The sequence below is a fragment of the Macaca fascicularis genome, chromosome X (genome assembly GCF_037993035.2).
Source record: "Macaca fascicularis isolate 582-1 chromosome X, T2T-MFA8v1.1".
Taxonomy (NCBI): Eukaryota; Metazoa; Chordata; class Mammalia; order Primates; family Cercopithecidae; genus Macaca; species Macaca fascicularis.
Window position 1 is genome coordinate 117,621,445 of NC_088395.1, and position 20,950 is coordinate 117,642,394.

The 20,950-nt window shown below is 43.3% G+C and overlaps 1 protein-coding gene across 6 annotated transcripts in view; it reads left to right on the top strand.

Moving 5' to 3' along the window:
* The window catches only part of PAK3 (p21 (RAC1) activated kinase 3), a 285,291-nt gene that overhangs the window by 155,773 nt on the left and 108,568 nt on the right, over positions 1-20,950 (top strand). For 4 of the 6 annotated variants that reach the window (XM_074029472.1, XM_074029474.1, XM_045383857.3 and 1 more), the window contains exon 1: positions 11,070-11,220. The gene's annotated coding sequence lies outside the window, so the exon portion shown is untranslated. Of the gene's footprint in view, positions 1-5,279; positions 5,347-5,464; positions 5,575-11,069; positions 11,221-20,950 lie in introns of those variants that run through there. The other 2 variants (XM_045383855.3, XM_045383866.3) reach the window with 2 other exon arrangements.

Genomic DNA, 20,950 nt, shown 5'->3' on the forward strand with positions numbered 1-20,950 from the left:
TCATTGACCTGGCATTCAGACCTCTTTCAGGATAGCAGGTGTAGTTTGCTTGCTTTCGTCTTAACCAAAATAAGACTGTATTTTCTATTTCCCCTTTTAATGATGTTTCTTACAAGTAAAATATAGTACATGCTTATGGTAAAAACATACAAACAACACAGAAGTATTTAAAGAAAAGAGTTAATGTCCCCCATCATATACACATACCCACATGTCTTTCCTACCCTCTTTTATTCCCAGAGTGTCCCCTTTAGCAGTTAAAACACACATGTACACTCAATTTTTTAAACAAAAATAAAATCATAATACACGTGCTGTTCTGCATTTTTTCACTCAAGAATGGGTCAAGGAGTGTTACTATTTCAGTACATAGGGGTTTATACACTTGATTTTTTAAGCTGATGCATAACAGTTCAAAATATGTATCTACCACATAATTTATTTAATGATTCCCTTACTTGGGCAGGAGAAAACTTTGGGAGTTGATAGATATGTCCATGGCTTGGATAGTGGTGATAGTTTCACAGGTGTATACTTATTCCCAAACTCATAGAGTTGTATACATTAAATATGTACAGCTTTTTACACGGCAATCATATTTGACAAAGTGGCTAAAAAAACAACAATTCCCTTACTGAGAGACATTTAGGCTACCTTTTACGTATTATTTTTCATTCTTACATAATATTCAGCATAACATATTTCAACATTTCTTGAAATGTTTTTATGAATATATTCATAAGCAAATTCCTTGAGTTGGAATTGCTGGGTCAAGTGGCATATGCATTTTAAAATTTCATAAGTATTACCTACTTGTGCTCCCAAAAGGTTGTGCCATTTACACTCCCATCAATTGTATATGAGAGTGAGCAATGTTCCTTTTATGCAGGATTGGGATGAAACATTTGAAGATATTCATTTCAGTTTACTTCTGTTGTTACAAGCCCCATCCCGGCACTTCTCACTTCTCATGTGAATCAAGGGGCTAGTTGGATTGGTGAGACCCAGAGAAGAAATACAACTCAAGTGGCCATATAGGGTGGCAGAACAAACATAGAACTGAGAGTTGGAGACCTGGTTTCCAGGACCATCTCTGTGAAGCATTGGACAGGTAACTTCAAACCCTCGAGTCTCCATTCTCTCATCTATGAAATGCAGATCATAATAATTGTCATAGTAAACTGTTATGGTTGTTGTGAGGATCAAATGGGAAGATACAAAAGTGGTTTGTAACCTGAGAAGTAGGATACACATGCCAAGTGGTTATGATGGTAGTGTTGTAATACCCTTAAATCGAAGAACTCCCAAGCAAGAGAACAGTGAGTTGGGTGGTAAAAATGGTGAGTTGAGTGGGAAAAATTACACAGATGAAATCTTTAAGATATTTCAGATTAGAATCCCTTCCCTGAGATCTCTCATGCAGTTGCCCTATATTCTTGGAGAACAAACCATGTTGACAGTAAAGACTGCTTTCTTGTATTAAGAATAATATAGGTTATCACCCTTTCACAGGAAGACCCTAGGCTTGGGTCTTAAGTCCAGTCCTCTTTCTATGACATTACTATGCTTTAATTTGTCAATCACCTAATAGGATTTTGTCCACATACTACTTTCTATAATCACTAGGGAGAGAAGAAATACACCCATGAAACGTTTAAATAACCATATGTGGTGACTGCATAAATAGCTCTGAGTTATAGCTGAGGTATATGGGAGGATTAGAGTGAAATCGAACACCTTCTAATTAAAATTTAAATCAATAGCCTAGAAGACCCAAGTTAAATCATTAGCCAGGAAAATCCAGTTATATTTTTCTATTTCTTAAAAAAGGTTCTTGTTTGACCCAAATAAATGCATTTTACAAATCAGAGATGTTAACATTGAATAAATTACATTCATTTTGATTTGTGATTTTTTTAGATTATTTTTACCATGGTGCAAAAAAAAAAAAAAAAAATCAATGGGATGTGGTTGCTTATTTTTTTACTCCAAAGTTAATTAAAAAGATATCTGTAAAATCACTGGAGTCAGAACCATCCTGATTCCAACCTATTAATCAAGGATTTGAGCGTGAGGGTGTTGGATATTTTTGCATTAAAGACAACCACCACACCAAAAAAGCTATTTTTAAAAATGCCTGATTTTTTAAAAATGCCAGTCTTACATAGTCTGTTTCTTTTACAGCAAGTATGTATTTTAAGAAAACCAGTAATACCACATTTAATTCTTAGCAGTAGTAAACTGTATCATATTAGAAAAAGCATGGACATTGGACTCATTTAGATATAAATCCCAGCTCTACCACTTTCTACAATGTTAATGTAATACTCATATATGCATTAATACATATATTTTGAATTTAGGAAAATAAAATGCAAAGTGACCCTTAAAATAGTCTGAATTATATAGTTTACTTAGTCTTTGCCTCCCTCTTTCTTGTTTTGCCATAGAGTGGATCATTGTTGTTTTTCTCAATTCCCTATATCATCACAATTTAAAATGAATTAGTCCAAAAAAGGCATCCCATTCTTCAACTGCCTGAGATGCTGAGATGTTATGTCTGGCGAATCTGTAGCGCTTTTTTTTTTTTTTTTTTTTTTTTTGGAGATGGAGTTTTGCTCTTGTTCAGACTGGAGTGCAGTGGCGGGATCTTGGCTCGCCGCTGCAACCTCCACCTCCTGGGTTCAAGCGATTCTCCTGTCTCAGCCTCTTGAGTAGCTGGGATTACAGGCGCATGCCACCACGCCCCATTAATTTTTGTATTTTTAGTAGAGACAAGGTTTCACCATATTGGTCAGACTGGTCTTGAACTCCTGACCTCAGGTGATCCACCCGCCTGGGCTTCCCAAAGTGCTGGAATTATAGGCGTGAGCCACCGCGTCTGGTCATCTGTAGCTCTTTTGTACGACTTTTACTAAAAGGACCTGGGCAGATATATTAGTTCACTCTTGTTCTTGGAACCTATTTTGTTGGCATTATGGAGAAATTATTGCTGGATGTTATACAGTGTAGAGAAAATTGAATAAAAGCTCACTGGGAAGGGTCACGATCTATTTTGGTCATTTAAGTATGTGAGGATATATTTATCTTTATAAAAATAAATTTGAAAGTAGAAAGAAAAAGTTACTCATAATACTACTAGTTTAACCCAACTATTACAATTTTATGTCCTCTTCTGATCGTTTTCTGTAGGCATATTTTACATCATTACAATTTGAATGTCCTTGTTGTTTTGTATTATTTGACTTTTTATGGCAGCTTACTGTCTCCTTGCTGGAATTCACCATAATTTACATAACCTAGCCAAATCATGGAGAGTATGGATTTTGGAGTAGCAAGAGATTATTTTTGGAGTTAGATTTTAGAAAGCTTTGGACATCTGCAAAAATTTGAACCGAATCCTAAAGACAAGAGAAAGCTTTGAAGGTTTAAGGGAAAGGATGGACAGAGAGAATCACATTTAAACTCCATTTGAAGTAGAGTTATTTTTATTTTTTGTATAATTCCGTGCTTTTTGGAATGTGTGTACTTCGTATGCAAAAAAGTAGTTTCCCGATCTAGATTGCCATCTCTTTGAATTCCACTGCCACATTTGCCTCTCTTAGTTTTCTGTGTATTTTAGAGATTCCATCAGTTTAACCTGCCTGGCTGACAGGTGGTGTCCCAAATCGAAACAATTTTTTCCCCCGAATAAAGCGTGCCCGTGTAGCTGGACAGATTTCATCCCCCGAAAATTCATCTGAAATCTCAATTTTCCTGAGGGGAGCAATTAAGGAAGATAAATGAACTCTCCCCTCCTCTCCATCCTGTCAGGTGCCCCTCTTTTTGGATGGCCCCACCTCTGTCTAGACAACCCTGACAGTGTAGAAGTTTCCATCTCCTCTCCCTTTCCCTCTCCATGTTCCCTCCCCTTCAGTTTTTTCCCCCTCCCAGGCGCTTCCTGCCTGGAAACAAAAGATTGGTCCCCAGTAGCCCACTCAGGGCGATTTTAGTTTTATGCTCACCATCTGATTGGCCTAGGTAAGGTGCAGAGCTCGGGTGACGTCATAGCAGAGAACGGCTAGGGAGCGGTTGCCGAGCAGGGGCTCTACCGCGGGCGGGCAGCTGTGCCAGCTAACCGTCTGGGATCTCGCACTGGGGGCTGCAGTTTTTCCCCGCCTCGAGCCAGTGTGCGGGGGCGGGAGAAGAGCCTGGGGGAGCGGGCTGGGCCCGGGGCTGCGGCTTCGGCCGCGGGGCTGCGGCTCCCCAGCCCCGCCAGCTGGAGCTCTCGGAGGTAGAGGAAAGGTCTTGACTCGGTGGCTGGATCCGTGGCAGGTAAATCCCGCGACTAACTGCACCCGGGCTAGCGCGGGGGAGGGGGTGGCTGTTGGATGGTGCTTTAAGGCTGCTGGGCAGATGTTCTGCCTTTCCGGACCCCCCTCTTGTCCTGTTTGTGCCCCAGCCTCGAGTCTCCTACGTGGCTCCCCGGAGCCCTGAGACCAAGCGAGCAGTTTGCTTGATCCCGGTTCGCGGACAAGTGGGTGTGTCAGGGCCGTTCCCAGAGGGCCGGGGCTCCTTCGCTTGGTCAAACCCTAGACTCGTTTACTGGGGCCTGGGCCACTTGAGGCAAAACCCGCCTTGAAAGCTACGTCAGCCTGTAAGTCTTCCCTTTCGCCCCCCGCCCCCCTACCCAGCCCCGGTAGCTGTGACAGCAGTTCCCTAGAGAAGGGGAGGGGGTGTGGCCATGGTCTGGCCAAGTCCAGGGCAGAACCCCCCGCCCCCTACACACACACACACACACACACACACACACACACACACGAGAAAAGAGAAAAAGTGACGATTTTCTTAAATGGGTGCCTTCCCCTCTTTCTTTTATTTTTGTTTATCGCCCTCCCCTTTTTTGGTGGGGAGATGGTAATAACAGGGGGACTCTTTTCTTCTCCTGTGGGGATTGGAATGATGCAATAACGTCCCCAGAAAGCTCGGGGTCCCTGGATTGGCCCTGTCTTTGTCTGGGGAGCAGTGTCATTGGGTCCACTGCCTCTCCTTCTCCCCTCTTCCCCTTAGCTCGCTGGGGGACATTGCCCTCAGTTTGTGAACTGGCTCTGGCAAGATTATTGCCGCACTTTTGCGTGAACCGAACATTTTAGATTCTTGCTCTGGCAAGTTTCCCTTCCCTAGGTGGTGGTTAAGGGGTGGGGTGGGGTGGGGGATGGTGGGAAGAGGGGGATTCAGGCAAGGAGAGAGATAGAGGCCCCACTTGTTTTTTTTTTTTTTTTTTTGGTCCCACCTTTCAGAATCCCGTTCCAGATTCTAGACTTGAGGGTTCTGGGCCGTCGGTCTGTAGAAGCGAAGGAGAGAAGGGTGAGTGGCTTGGCTTTGGGAAGCATGATGGGGGCGGTTGCAGTGCTATTTTTAAAAAACGGCTTTCAGCAGGGAAGCCTTTAGCCATGTTAGTCTTGCTCCCCTCATGGTTTTGCAGACTCAAATCCAGGCCAAGTGTATGGCTGTCTGAGGTATTGGAACAGAAGGAGGTCCATTCCTGTTGGTGACAACACCGTGGCCCTGTTCTGGGATGAGCGAGGTGTAAAGGTCAGTGCGGTTTTCACTGGGCCATTTGCAAAATTTTAATTGGACAAGATCTGTGATTTGGTACTTGAGGCCTCCAATCAGGGGCAACTTTGGGCAAAGAGGCTTGATATGGTAATGAATGACTAACAGGCGGGGGCTTGGAGAGAGAGCCATTTGTAAGCCTCTGTTTCTGGATACAAGTGTCATATCCCCCAGCTCATGCAACAAGCAAAACGGGAAGAGACTAGGAGGTAGCCTGGTCAAGAGCTGACAGCCGAGAATCCTGAGGTCAGAGAGACCTTAGAATGTCAAGGAGCTGACCCTGCAAGCCTCCGGACAGCCACGTGGGCCTTGTAGGAGAGACCTGACAGGAAAAGGAGGTTCACATGCAATAGGGTTATAAGCTAGGGGACACAGGACCCTAGGGATATTCTGACTAGTTAACGATTCCCACAGGTTGTAGATTTTCCTGGTCAGAGGTGGAAATGGTATATAGAGCAAACAAGTTTGCTGAGGTCTTGGGAGAGGGTGAGTAGTGGACATACCAGGTGAGGGAAACGAGAAATAAAAAGAACTGCAGGGATGGGGAGGTGCTGACATCAGAGACTTTGCTATTTGTGTTCAGAGACTAAGCTACTAAATTAAGGTTAAAGAATGTGGCCAAGGCAAAAAAAAAAAAAAAAAAAGAAAAGAAAAATCAGATCTACAGATCAGATGGAGTAGGCAGGAAGGCAGGAGCAAACTAGAAAGAGAGAGAGAAGAAAAGTCATGGCCTTACCAAGAACCCAAAAGCCCTGAATTCTCTGGTGGGATAGGAAACTTTGGTGGCTGAGGCAGCTGCAGCTCAGCCAAGAATTAGAAGGATGATTCTAGATATTTAAAATCAACAGCATCCCCACCCATGCAACTCACCGTCAGGAACCAGTAGCTTTAACCAAGAGAACAAGAAACTCAATGAGCAGCAGCCTCAACAACTGGCTCTTTCTTCCTGGGTAAGGAGAGGGGAGTGGGGAAGGACAGTGTCCCAAAGGGAAGTGGAGGCGCTATCAATCTGGCCTAGACAGGTAGGTTGACTGCTTTTACATGGGTGGGTTGGGGCCTGGTCTGGGACCCTTGCTCAAAAAAAAAAAAAAAAAAAAAAAAAAAGCCCTCCCTCTCAGGATCCCTGGGGACCCTGTGCGCGCAGGGAACTGTGTAAAACCTTTACTTTGGAAGGTAAGTGCAGCAGTCTAGGCATCTGGGGCATAACTTAAGCCTCCGCTACGCGTCCCCCACCCCCACCCCCACCTGCCGGGGTCTAGGCGTTTCCCTCTGCAGGGCCTGGGGTGGACTCGTCTGCCAACTCGGCACTACACAGCTTCTCCAGCAGGGGGCGGAAAAGGGCCTGCAGCGACGCGCAGAACCCGCATCCTCCATTTCAGGTGTGATGCTTAAGCCTCGGATCAACTAACAGCCACACATTTAAAATCTCATTTAGGGTTACCGGAGGACCAAATGAACCTCCGGGTCTGGCAGTCTGTTGCCATTTCCTCCCAAATATGCGTCGCTTCCTACCGCGCTCCGTGGCTTTGGAAGGCATTTGCATTTACATGTGCGGTGATTATTTGAGTCACTAATACACACAGCCTAACCAGGAGTTTAATTGGAAATGTTAATCAATGCAATAGATCTGTGTCTGAGTTCCACATTTGGTCAATTATCTGCAGGTTGGAGCAATCTGTGCTAAACCCAGGGGATGCAATGAGGAGCAAAACGGTGCAGCTACAGCTGGGTCTGAGTCTGGGAAACATAATGGGGAGATGGACTTTGAAAACTGGAAAGAGAGTAACAATTTACTGGTGGGAAGAGGAAATCATTAGAAAGGTGTGGTCACAGAGAGGCCTGATTGCTGAGATGGAATAGGATGGCCTTGCAACCCACATGGTGGAGAGGGAGGCCAGAGTTTTTCTTTGAGGTTGGAAGGGGCTGAATTTGGAGAGTGAAGATTTTTAGGGGCCAAAGGACCAGGAACTGGGGTGGAATGAACCCTGGGAGTCAGAAGTCAAGTGTTCTGGAGGGGTAGGGTCTGGTCTGGGACTCCCAAACACACTGTCCCAGACAGTGACAGTTTGGGACCCCGGTTGTGTTTAGGGGTTCCAGACAGTGTGTTTGCCCCTCTCTAGGCCTCAGTTTCCTTGTCTTTCAAACGATGAAGTTGGCAGTAGTTGTTCTATATGGTGGTCCATTTATTCTTGGTAATGAAGACAGGTCCACTAAAGTATAGCCCTCTTCTTTCCCTGTCAGAAAAATTACCCCTTCTTTTTTGTATGCCCTCCAGTTTTGGGGAAAACAATACAAAACAACCCACAACCACATATATTTCATCTCTTTCAACAGTGTGGCTTTACTTTTACTTCAGATGAATGGGGAACAGGAGGGAAAAGAGAAGTCCAAGTTAATAATCTGCTAGGGACCCTATAACCAAGCCCCTGAAAGGTTCTGTGCGGGGGGGTCTCACAGACCTGAGGGGATGGGTGGGTGGCATATATTCACTAGTGGCCCTTACTCCCTAACTCAATCTCAAAACAGAAAGTCTTGGTATGAAGGTGAAGGAAAGGCCTGGCTTAGGTCATATATCCTTTTCCTTCCTATATCTCCCTCTGAGCCCCAGGCACTTTGTGGAATTCAGCACCTTAAAAGAAACACTATCCTTAACAATCAGCACAATAGTGCCCTCTAGTGACCTCAATGGGAACAATTTTAAGATCTCCCCCTGCATCTCAGGGCCCAACCTGATCGCCAGTGCCCTTGTGCAGTGGTTACTCCCTGTGGAGAAGGCTCCCAGTGCTTCCAACCAGCCTGACAGAGAAACTCAGCCAGCCACCATTTCCTGCAAGTCCTTCTCCTTGCATATACGGATGGGGCTGGGGGTTTACAGAGGGAGTCAGCTCCCCATAACTTCCTCCCCAGTGCTGTTTCCTTTGGGCCTGAAAAAGGTTCCAAACCTCCTTTCCTAGACATCTTCCGTGCTGAGCAAGACACTTGGCACGGGAAGGCTCTATGGTAGAGAGAGTAGTTGTCCGTAGCTTCCACCTACCCCCACCACCAAGATGGCAGCCCTAGTCCCCAGACAGGGATTCTGGCAGGAAGTTGGAATGCAGCAAGGTGGCTGGGAGTGGAGTTGGGTTGGTGATGGGTGTTGGGTACGTGCAAGATGCGTGCACTGATTTCTACCTTAGTCTCCAACAGGAGGCTGAGTCATAGGTGCATAACAAGGTGATACAGACATACAACATGATAGAGGCACACAATGCCCACAACACTATGCAGACACACAGCATGGCATAGAGATATGACACAATACGAATTAGACACATTGCACATACACAAAGGATAGAAGAGATGCAATTCACATGCAACACAGTACAGACACATAGCACTCACACAGTAGCTTATTGACATGATCGTGTATACAACGTGATAGTAACAGGACACTGTACACACACACAGTATTATGCAGACTCAATACATACATATCATGGTAGATATGACACAGCACACATATACAGACATACAACATGGTACAGGGAACTGCACAGATATACATGACCAAGTATGCACATGTGCTCACACATCTCCCCTTGCCCTACTCTCAACACAACACACCCCCAGGCAGGTGAGAGGAGTGTGGCTACCAGGTGGAATACCGTGTCCTGTCAGTTGATTCTGCACTGACTCGAGCAAGTGGTGAAATAAAGGCAGGCCACCATGGAGTTAAAAAGTGGTGCTACAATTGGGGCTGGGGAGAGGTGGAGGTAGGCTTCAGGAAAGCTCTTGATCTTGCTCAAAAACATGGAGATTCTTGGTAGTACAGGTTGGGGGTGTGTCCTCCTCCTCTTACATCCTCTAGTATTGTTTCCCACCCCAATGGGTGGATGCTGCCTCTGCTGTCAGCCCTCATCCCCAGAGATGGGCAGGGGGCTTCTTGAGGCCATTCTTCCTGTGCCCTCCTTGAGCCCTACCTCTCTCTGGAGCTTTGGTAGCTCGCACTCCTCTCCCCCTCACCCCACCCTCTTGCAGGGTGAGATCTTGCAGGGTGAGCTCACGTAGGGAGGGAGGGGGCAAATACACCATTCAGTGGTGCAGTGGGTGGGATTTGGAAAGGCTGCTTGGAGTGTGCGTGTGGGAAGCACACATGGAATGCCAGGGATGCTGGGGGACAGATATGCTCTGGAGTCTTGCCCAAGAGCAAGAGGCAGACCCAGAGTATGGCTTGGACTTTTTTTTTCCAGAAGGGGGAATTGGAGATCATGGGGCTTTTCTTGGCTCCCTAAGGCTTCAATTTTGCAATCTTCGTGTTTAGATAACCATCTAGCCATCTCTTTGGATTAGGACCCTGTTCATTCTGGTCTCTAATAAATAGGTGCTAGCCTGAATCATGCCTCCTTTAGTATCAGCATGTAGTTTCTGCTTTTCTTTCAGGACAGACACCACTGGGGGAAGGGGAAAGGAAAGCAGAGTAGGAAGGATTGCAGAGCTTGAGGTTCTATAGAGAAGATCAGCCTCTCCCTTGAGAGGCTCAAATGATTGTGGGAAAAGGCAGAAAGGGAGGGTTCAAAGAGACTCAGTCTCCTTCATGGTTAGACATGGAAACCTCTGTGGGAAAAATAGGGTAAATTATCACCAAACAACAACAGTAAACAGTATATTCACCCTAAGAAACCTGAGGAGGACAGTGGAAGACTTACCTGGTGGAGATAGGAGAAGGTAGAGGGGAGCTCCAATTAGGATCAGAGGCTGTGGCCTTTAGCACCTGTGAGATGGTAGCAAATTAGGAGACCTCAGAATATTGTTGCCTGGCAGACAGACTTTTTTTTACCCTTCCCCAGTGAAAGGTTAGTGAAAAGGGGAATGGAAATGGAGGTGGAGACTTAGAGTTGAGGGATGAACTGAACTGAACTGAACTGAACTGAACTGAATTCAGTGCCACAACATCAGGAAGCTTACATATTCATGGAGCCAACTTGCATTGGCCATTGTCTCTGTTTCCTTTTGTCCACTGGGCTCTACCACCTCCTGTGATTATACATATTGCTCCATAATTATGCAAATTATGTAAATATTTCACATCTGTTTTATTTGATTTAGTTCTCCCAACACTTATCCAAGGCAACTAAGGCAGGCCTTTTCACTTGATACCAAGCAGGCCCAGAATGATGAGGTGACTAACAGCAATTCTCAGCTTGTAACTCCCATCTCCTGACTCCCACTTCTGTGCCCTTTCTGTAATCCTATGTGACAATGCCTTTTTACACTTCTTAGCGCTCTAATTTTCTAGCTTTCTTAAGGGATTTTCTGAAATTCACCAGAGAGATTGAGAAAGAGAGAGAGAGAGACAGAGACAGAGAGAGAGAGAGAGAGAGAGTGTGTGTGTGTGTGTGTGTGTGTGTGTGTGAGTGATGTTTGGTGGGGGTTGGATGAGGGAGCAGTAGCAGTTGGGGAAAGAGGTTCCCTCTCCCCTACAATGCTTCTCTCGGCAGGTTTCCCCCAAGAAAGAGCAGCTGAGTCCTTGCATCTTGTGGCAGCTGGTGTGCCCAGCACTGAGTCTGTAGGAACTGAAGCCAGCCCGGACCCTTCTCATGGGCAGTGCCCACCTGTGCTGAAGTCCTGCAGCCGTGGCGGTGTGAGGTGAGTAATGGAGTCCAGGGCAGGGAGTTAGGGATCTCCAAATCCAGGCAAATGCTGCTTTTCCACCAGATCTCCCAATATCAAAGACTCTGCCTGGACCTCGTGAGCTAGGCTTCAGGGCATGACCCCTATGTTCTGGCGAATTTTGCCCAGTACAGCTACCTTTAGTCTCTTGCCTCCCTCCCATCTCTAATATGGGAATGACAGCCTTGACCTACATTTTGGGGTGAGGAGGAGAAACAACATAACAATCATTGCCAAGTCCTTTGCAGATGTCAAGCACCATCTAAGAGCTTCAGTGTAACACAGACATGCTTCCCATCAAGCTGTCATTTCCTTTTCTCCTTTCCTGGTGCCTGGGTGGCTTTTTAGCCACATGCTGCAAATTTGCCAATAAGTTCCTATGATTTCTACTGCCCCCTGAACTTAATTTTACCTTCCTATTTGAAGTGTACCCCCACCCCTTGCATCCCTGCTTCTGGGCCTGTCAGGCTTAGTTTAAACCTTCCCGAACCTTCCCTCTACTTTCCCACCCAACCAGGATGCACTTCCTCCACCAGGTCTCCAACAGCATTTGAGTCTGTAGTGTGCAGTGTAGCACTTGCTGCCCTACTGCCTTCAATAATTCTTGCATGGTTTCTGGAGTATTCATCTTACCAAGAAAACTAGATTGTAAGCTCTTCAAGGGCAGGGACTAGATCTTACAGATCTCTAGACTCCCTTAAAAGGGCTCAACAGTTCCCCAGCAGCCCAGCAGCTTTGCAAGTTGGGCGTCTCTCTCTTCCTCTGCATTTCTTTCCGGTTTCATGGCCTGTCTCTCTGATCATCTATCTGTCTCTTTGTCTGCCTTTCAGGCAGGCATTATAACTTCTTCTGTCAGCTTCTCCATCTGGCCTCTGTTGCTATTCCCTGCAGTCCAGCTACCTGCTTGTAGCTTGCTGTCCCTCCGTCTGGTCTTCTATCAGTTGCTGAGGCATCTCTCCTACTACCCAAATCAAAAAAACAAGTAACCAAATGTTTTTAAAAAAAACAACCAGAAAAACAAACTAAAAAAACAAGCAAGGAATAAGCAATGTAGTTCCCTTTCACACTGAACATACAATGGGCCTACAGACAAGGTAAAACTGCAGCTCAGTGGCAGGTGTTTCTGTGATGCCTTCTTATGAAAGGGAAGCTCCAGAGTTTCAGCCATGGAATTGAAGGTATGAAATTACAGCCTTGTTGATACTGATGCATTCAACTTTCTAGCGATGTTCTGGTAGGGGATCCTCTTTAGACCTTGACGGACAGAAGGTAACTAGGACTGACTAAAATGAGAAGCCCCTGAATTGCTCTTTGGTATTCTGTGACAGATGCAATAATAACTTGTATTTATTGTCTACTGTTGCCAGCTCTGTGCTAGGTACTTTACTGGCATAATACCATTTGCTCCTATGGTAATCTTGCAAAGTAGGTTTTTTTGTTTTTTGTTTTTTTTTCTAATAGTTATTGCTGTTTCTGATTATACAAGTGATACTAACTGAAGTTAGGTATTATCATCATCACTGTATTACCAAGGAGGAGAAAGAGGTTGAGAGAAGCTAAGTAACTTGCCTGTAACAGAAGACACGCTGTGGCTTTGGGAAGAAAGAGACTTCCTGGAGAGAGTTACCCAGCATCCAGTTATTTTGGTATCTTTAGTTCATGCACACACACATACATACTCTCACAAGCACATTCTTGTACTCTTGTACATTCACACAGTCACATTATCCCCTGGGCTCACTCACTTTTCATACTGGAGTCATTCAAAATGATGATCACTCTTACCCCCTCACCCTCACACACAATCATATTTACATACATGCTACATTCAGGTACATTCACGCTGCCACAAACTCACATTCATATATTCACATTTTCATATTGATGCACACAACACACCATACACCCCACCCTCGTGTTCACAGCCACTCACACCTTTATGCTATTAATATTACATTCTTACACACTCACAGTCATACACTTTCACACTTTTATTCACACAGAGGATACAATCACCTTTGCCTGCCCAAATTCCTATATAGTCATATATACTCTATACGCAAATAATACATTGACATTCCCCCTGCACACACTCCAACTGTTTCTTATACTCACAGCCCTTCATATACTCAATTTCATACACTCTAGTGTACTTGCATTGATATCATCACTGTTTCTTTCTCATAGTCACAAACTCATCACAGGGACACAAACATGCATACATGCTCATATATCCACGTTTATATTTTCTCACACCGTAAGCACCATCTCACCCACTCGCACTTTTACACTTAGAGTTACACACTCTTGCATTCATATACACAGAGCTAAAACAATGTCCCTACTCCTGACACATTCACACATAATCATATTCATACATAGAAACACACATTTTGACACAAATTCACACTCATGCTCACTTTCTTCACACTGAGACATCATCACACTCTATACCAAACTTGTAGGCACGTACTCTAAAATACAACCATACACACATATTTTTCTAAACTCAGCCATTTTCACTGACAACCATCACTCTACCCTCTCAAACTCAAGCACAATCACTTACACACACAGGTATATTCACGTTGACTGACACATACATAGGTTCATTCACATTCAGTACTCATACAAATTCACATAAACATACATACTGCACATGTACTTAACACTCACATATTCACTCACTTTCACATTCAGAACTGCACACTCAAAATTATACATTTCCTTATTCTCACAGACACACAAGCACTCCTCCACATTCGTGTACATGCACATGTGTACCCTCTCACAAACCATCCCCCACTCATACATCACATCTTTTCACACTGGCACAATCACACTTACTGCACACTCACATTCTTATACATTCCCACTCTTCTACTCTCATACTGACACACCCTCACATTGCTACACACATTTGCACCAGTGAACATATAATGACATGCACAGTCACTGACTCGCATTCACACTAGCACATACCACACTGACATACACAGTTCACATTGCAATAGTCAGTTGACTGTGCTTCACACAGGAAATTACTGATACCATATGACAACATAGACTCACACTCACACTTGCCATGCCACATTCTCACTTACATTGATACACTTACACTGACACACGTGTTCAGGAAGTCATACACTCTCCTGTAATCCGCCATGTACTCCGACTCAGATTGTCACACGAACACGTTGACACTGAACTACCACTGAGATAATCACATTGACCCACATGTATTCACATTGATTCACACATACTGCTAGTGACCCACACTCTCACTCACTCATACATACGTTCCCAAACTCTTACATGTCCCCCTCCATACCGGTAACCCTGCATTTATATACTTTCTCACTGACACACACACACTTCGATACATCTAATTGCAAGAAATAGTTTATATTCACAGTTGTCACTCTCTTTTTTCTTCGTTTGCCGCTAGTGCTCTCCTCACCCCTGCTGAAAGTTTATGTTGGCAACCAATCGCCAGAGGAAAAATGTTGGTCTCATCCAGGAGGTCAATGAGAAATAGATCCTTTCAGAGCAGAAAAGAGTAGAATTTATGTCTAGGATTAAAAAAGAAAAGGCTCAAACCCATAATCAAGTTTTTCTTATCCTTTCCCCATACTTTTTCTTTTTTCAGAAATCATCTCTAATACAGCCTTAGCCAGTCCTGTGCAACACAGGTTGGAGTTTAGATGGTGTGTTTATTTTCTGGAAGCTTATGGCTTAACTTGCTACCTCATTTCTTTCCTATGGTGAAAGGAAGGTGAAGGATGTGTTTCTTTATGTGCTCCTAATGGTTTCTTATGCAAAAGTGCATGTCTCTGGTTTTATATTTATGATCTGAAATTGCCTGCTGATTACACACATGGAAAGGGCAGGCCTGCTTCCACCAGGCACCTCTAATCTAGCCAGGTATGCTTAATACCCTGTTAACCCTGGAACATGGCACTCAAGGAAAGGAAAAAAAGGTTAATGAACTAGCTGGATGATAAGGTAAATTTGTACTGTAAGTGTTCGTGTGCGATAGTAGACCCCACTGAAATTTCAACAGCTGTTACAAGTTACAAGAGGAGATTTTTCAGTAGGCGTGGATAAAGACAAGCTGAAGGAAGTTTCTTACACTTCAGAAAGACTGTAGATTTCCCTGCAAGTGGATGAAAAGAAGCACAAACCCAGGAGTGAACTAATGGATCAGGAGCCTGGTGCAAGAGTCATGTGCCACCAGAGGTTTGAAAATACAAGAGCATCTTGCAGGAGTATCTCTAGTACATGGCTTCTCCTGCTGGAGTGGCCCTGGAACAAAAAATGAGTTCAGAATATGCCCAAGCTGCCATTTGGTATGGGTTCTAACATGCCTTAGGGAAGACTTTATTCTCTGGAATATAACCCGACTCCCTGCCATTAGATTGAGAACTTCTTTGATAGCAAGAACTATATTATCTTACTCATTTTGGATTCTTGATGCCTAGCGCAATGCTAGGTCCAGAAAAGCTACTTGTGAAACTCAATTAAGAACCTAAAGGGGATACCTTAGCAGCAACATGTTGTCAGTACAGACCCAGTATCTGTCTTCTTTTCTTCCTCAATCCCAGATTTGTAGTGACATTACCAGCTCAGATTGAGGATTGTCTGTGGGCCCCACATAGAGCTAGGTCCAGAGATTCAAATGGGTGAAAGACACACCTATTGCCCTTTAAGGTACTTTCATTTGTGTGGGAAAGGTCAAGTTGCCATGAAACAGTAGTATGAGGCAACAGTCTGGAAGCTTGGGCATGGAGGGATCTTTATCATGAAATCCAGTGGTCTGTAGGCTCCAAAGGCCTTGATGGTTCATAAGTAGTTGGGGACAGCAGTCAGAATTTAGAGAAGTCACTTTCCAAAGTAAACTTCCTCGTAGATAGCTTGCTTAGCACAGGACTGTGCCCTATTCTGTATAACAGAGTACTCTGTTACTGGGCCTAAAGTGGAGTAATACAAGTGATCTGCAGACCTTAGTGAGAATATTGTACTTATTAAGATCTAACCACCACCTCCTCCAAGAGACAGCTTAAGACAGGGGTTCCCAGTCCCTGGACTGCAGACCAGTACTGGTCTGCAGTCTATTAGGAACTGGGCAGCACAACAGGAGGTGAGAGGTGGGTGAGCAAGCATTACTGCCTGAGCTCCACCTCCTGTCAGATCAGCAGTAGCATTAGATTCTTACGGGAGCGTGAGCCCTATTGTGAACTGCATATGCAAGGTTGTGTGCTCCTTATGAGAATCTGATGCCTGATGATCTGAGGTGGAACAGTTTCATTCCAAAACCACCCCATTGCCCCATGTCCATGGAAAAATTGTCTTCCACAAAACTGGTACCTGGTGCCAAAAAAGGTTGAGGATTGCTGGCTTAAGAGAAACAGCTGGGCAATTTTACATTTGGAAATTTTTGGCTGTTACATCAAGATTCACCAAAGGTAATTTATATAATTTGCAGGACTGGCTGAATATTAGGAAGAGAAAAATGCACCTGCCTGAATGTGTTTGAATTCAGTGAGAAGCACTGAGAAAATCCATTCCCAAACCCATCGTGCATTTATATGATATTTTATACTTTTCAAAATGTTTAATAACCCATTCGTCCATTTCAATAGAGGTGTTAGGAGCACCAACTCTGGTGTCAGCCAGACCACCATTTGAATCCCAGTTTGGCCACTTCCTAGCTGTGTAACTTTGTTTGAGAAATTATCCCCATTGCTTCTTAGGCCTTTTGGCTAAGATCAAGTGAAGAGAAGTTACTTATCCCCCTTAAGCCTCAGTGTCCTTATGTGTAAAATGGGAGTGACACTAATATCATCTATCTCATGGAGTTGTTAAGAGGATGAAATGAGATAATATATGAAAGTGTTTAGCAAAATGTCTAGCTTATAGTTAATGTTTGACACAGTATAGAGCTTATTATCTTTACCATAGCCCTTTGAGGTAGACACCTTCAAAGGGACAGATCCTTGACATAGTAGAGAAACAGTATGGTTCTTTGCAGCCAAAGATTGATTTTCACAGGACTTGTTGCCTGTTTTCCTTTAAGTCTTTATTTCTGCCTAGCCACAAGCTAGGTGTCAGTGCTCATTCCCACTCATGACGATGAGTGAAAAATAGGACTAGTCCACAGAGTTTCCTCAATTCCTGTTTCTCTTTAGGACGTGTTTATCTTGCAGCAATGTGTCCTGTTCATTTAGCTATCCCCTCTAGTCCTACTTCCCTCCCTTGAAATCAGTAAAGCCATCAGTGATGCCACCTTTATTTGCTGGTACACAGACTTGAGGGGATGGTGAGAAGAAGAGATTCCTAACGTAGGTGGAACCAGCAATTGGTTCTCTTACTATAGGCATTCTTCTGCCCTTGATTCTGATTGTTGAAATGTCTGTTTTGTGGGTGGAAGATCTGCTCATTTTCAGGCTTTGCTCCCAAACACCACAGTGGAAGCACAGTTTACTTATGACAAAGCCCTAAGAACATTCACATTCATGCAAAAGCTGTGAGTAACTGCAGAATTTAATATGAAACTTTCCGTGACTTAGGAAACAGAAATAAGAGCATGGGCATTGATGTCACATAGACATGGGATGGTATAATCTTACTATTACATTTACTAGTTCTGTGACCTTGGTCAAGTGACTTAATGAATGTGCTTCTTCATATGTGGAGTGGAAATACTGTAATAATAACATCTCAGAGGTTATGAAAGTTATGTGAACTTGTACCTAAGTAACTTTTAGCAGAGTGCCTGGGTCATGATAAGATTTCAGCGAATCATAGCGATTTTGTTTATGGCTTGTGAAATCTGTGACGATAAACTGTAAACATCTATTGGTAGAATGTCTTGAATTACCTCAAAGCAGTTCCCAAATGTGGATCATGTGATCCTCACAATCTACTGGTGAGGTGATCACCTTTTCTAGATGAAGAAATAGCTTCAGAGGGGTGAAGAGATGTACCTAATGTCATGCAGCTTGTGAGTAGCAGTGCTAGGCTGAGAAAGCACCAGTCCAGATGATTGAATATTTGCACCTTCACTTGGTAAAGCCTTTGGGGGCTACAGATAGCAAATGAGAGCAATTTGAACTGAACATAATCCTTCTTGTGACAAAAATATCTAAATGTGAGCTACAGTTTATTTACAAACCGAGCCATAGGTGTTTCTCTTTGTATCTTGTGCAATCCCCAGAATGTTGCAAGAGTGAAACAAATGTGACATCATAGCAGTACCTTTCCAAACATAGCTGAGTGATATATGGCCATAGTAGTACCATTCACCACCAAGAGGAAAATCTTTCTTGAGGCATAAATACTGTGTGGTTCTGCTCATGTTGCTTCAGTAACACTAAATGTTCAGAGTCTGGGAATTCTTAAAACATACGGAAACACTTCAACAGACCTGTGACTCCACTTGGCCATTTCTCTTCTGACATAAGAATTACAAGACATCAAGCTTAGTAAACGTTAGGGAGAGGATGGGAGGACAAAAAGATAGCAGCACTTTTGGCCTCTCTCTAACATTTTTCTCATAGCCAAACATTCATCTTGAAGCACTCTTCTCTTAGTTTCTATGACAACATATCAGTTCTCCCACCTCTTTGACCATCTTTCTCGGGGATCATTAGTCGCTCTTCCTCTTCCAACCTCTAAATGTTGGTGTTTCACAGATATCTGATCTAGTCATCTTTCTCATTCTGTATTCTTCATGAGCAATTGTGCATATTTCCATGCTGATGGCCTCCAAACAAATATCTTCATCCCACATGTCCAGCTCTCCACTGAACAGTTTCATAATGCCAAATGAATGTGTTAGAACCACTGCTACAATTGTATTTGTCTTACTATTGCTATCTCTGTTATGAGGAATAGATATAGCTAGAGATACAGTTTTTCCACCACATGTGAATTGACGTTTCCTTCAATTATTTTATTACTTGCCATGTAGCTTATACTTTTCAAAGACAAGATGCTTAGATATGTGTCTTGCTTCCTACTAGATATTTCTAGTTAAGTTTTTACTGATATTTCTATTGTGTCACTGGCTTTATCCTCTCATCTTTGTATATTGCAGTCTTGGTAGAATTATTATGTTTGTTGGTAAAGTCTGGATAAAAATTTAGATGAATTTTCTAGAAAACTCATTATAAGTGCTGTTCTATTGGCCAAAAATATTATAATAATTGTTATTCTCTTTAGAGTGCAATTATTACAGGTGGTCTAATGGTTGCTAATACAAGGGACTTCGAACATATTCATATTTCTTATCAGCACACTAACTTCATTAGTTGTTTTTCATCCCCATTCTAAGCTATTTGGTTATTTTCATTTCACGAATATGGAAACTGAGGCATGGTTCTGTTTGGAATCCCAAAGGCAAACTAAAGCCTACAAAAACCATTAGACCTCCCATACTCCTTTGGGCCTTCTGGCATAGAAATATATTTCTACCCTAATTTCCATTTGGGGTCCTGAGAACAGTTAATCCTATCAAGCCTAGCATCTCTACCATCTTTGGCCAATGTCCACTGTAGAGGCCTCTCTTGACATCTCTCTTCTCCTGTCTTCCTATTCCCATGCTGCTTGTGTTTCCTGTCTCCTGACTGATTATCTTAGTGTTGTCACTTTTCAAAATGATTCCCATGTTCCTACCTGGAACATCTGACTCCATAGGAAAAACCTTTTCTGAGTCTTCAACCCTAGACATCTGCTCCATTGTCACCTGAGTAATCGTTCTGAAATTCAGAGTTAATCATGCTATCTCACTACTTGAAACCTCTTCATATACACAAGAGGAGTCCAAACCTTGTAGAAAGGCATATTAAACCCATCTTAATTTGTCTCTATGGATCTTATTTTTTTTCCATTCCTCTTTTTTGTCCCTAATCTCCTTAATACACATTGTTGCTTGTCCTGAAAAATGGTGTGGTTAATTGTTCTTCTTAATTCAACTCAACTGTACGTCCCCTGTGAAGCCTCCTTCATCAGGCTCCTGGGAGTCTCTCTGTCTGTCCTTCTATAGCAACCTTTTCTCATCTTTGCACTGAGATGTCATGGCTGACATCCATTACATGTTAAATCTCTTCAAGGGCAGGGTCAACTTTGTTCATCTCTCACCCTAGAACATGGTGAACTCCTGCTTTCCTTTATACCCTGTTCAAGTGCTATATCCTCTGAACCCTCCGGGCAGCATTAGCTACCCTTCTTCCATTGTCCTTTCAAAGCATCCAGTGCCTACCTTAGCACATAATAGACACTATTTAAATGATGAATAAATGAATACATTTAAGAAGGTTTAATGATTTCTTCAGGATCACAGAAAAATCCAGAAGTAGAGCTAGAGTTAGTCATTCATTCCTTCTGTTAGAAACAATTCTTTTGGGTTTATTAAAAACCTACTAAATAAAAATCAACCCCCCAAATTAAGTCTGCCTAACAACATGCAACTTAGTTCTTAAATGTAGCATGGAAGGTTTCTTTTTCCTAGTGTTATGTGCCTAGTAAATTTCCCCCAAAGAGATCTGTCCTGCTTATATATGGATACAGTTCTAAAAATGCTTTTAAGTCTTACACATATTATTTTCTTCCAGAGTTTTGAGATCTGTTCTTTTACTTGTACAGCACCAATATTATTCAGTCCAGCAGAAACGGGCCCAAGGCTAAGAAATCTAATCTAGCATGC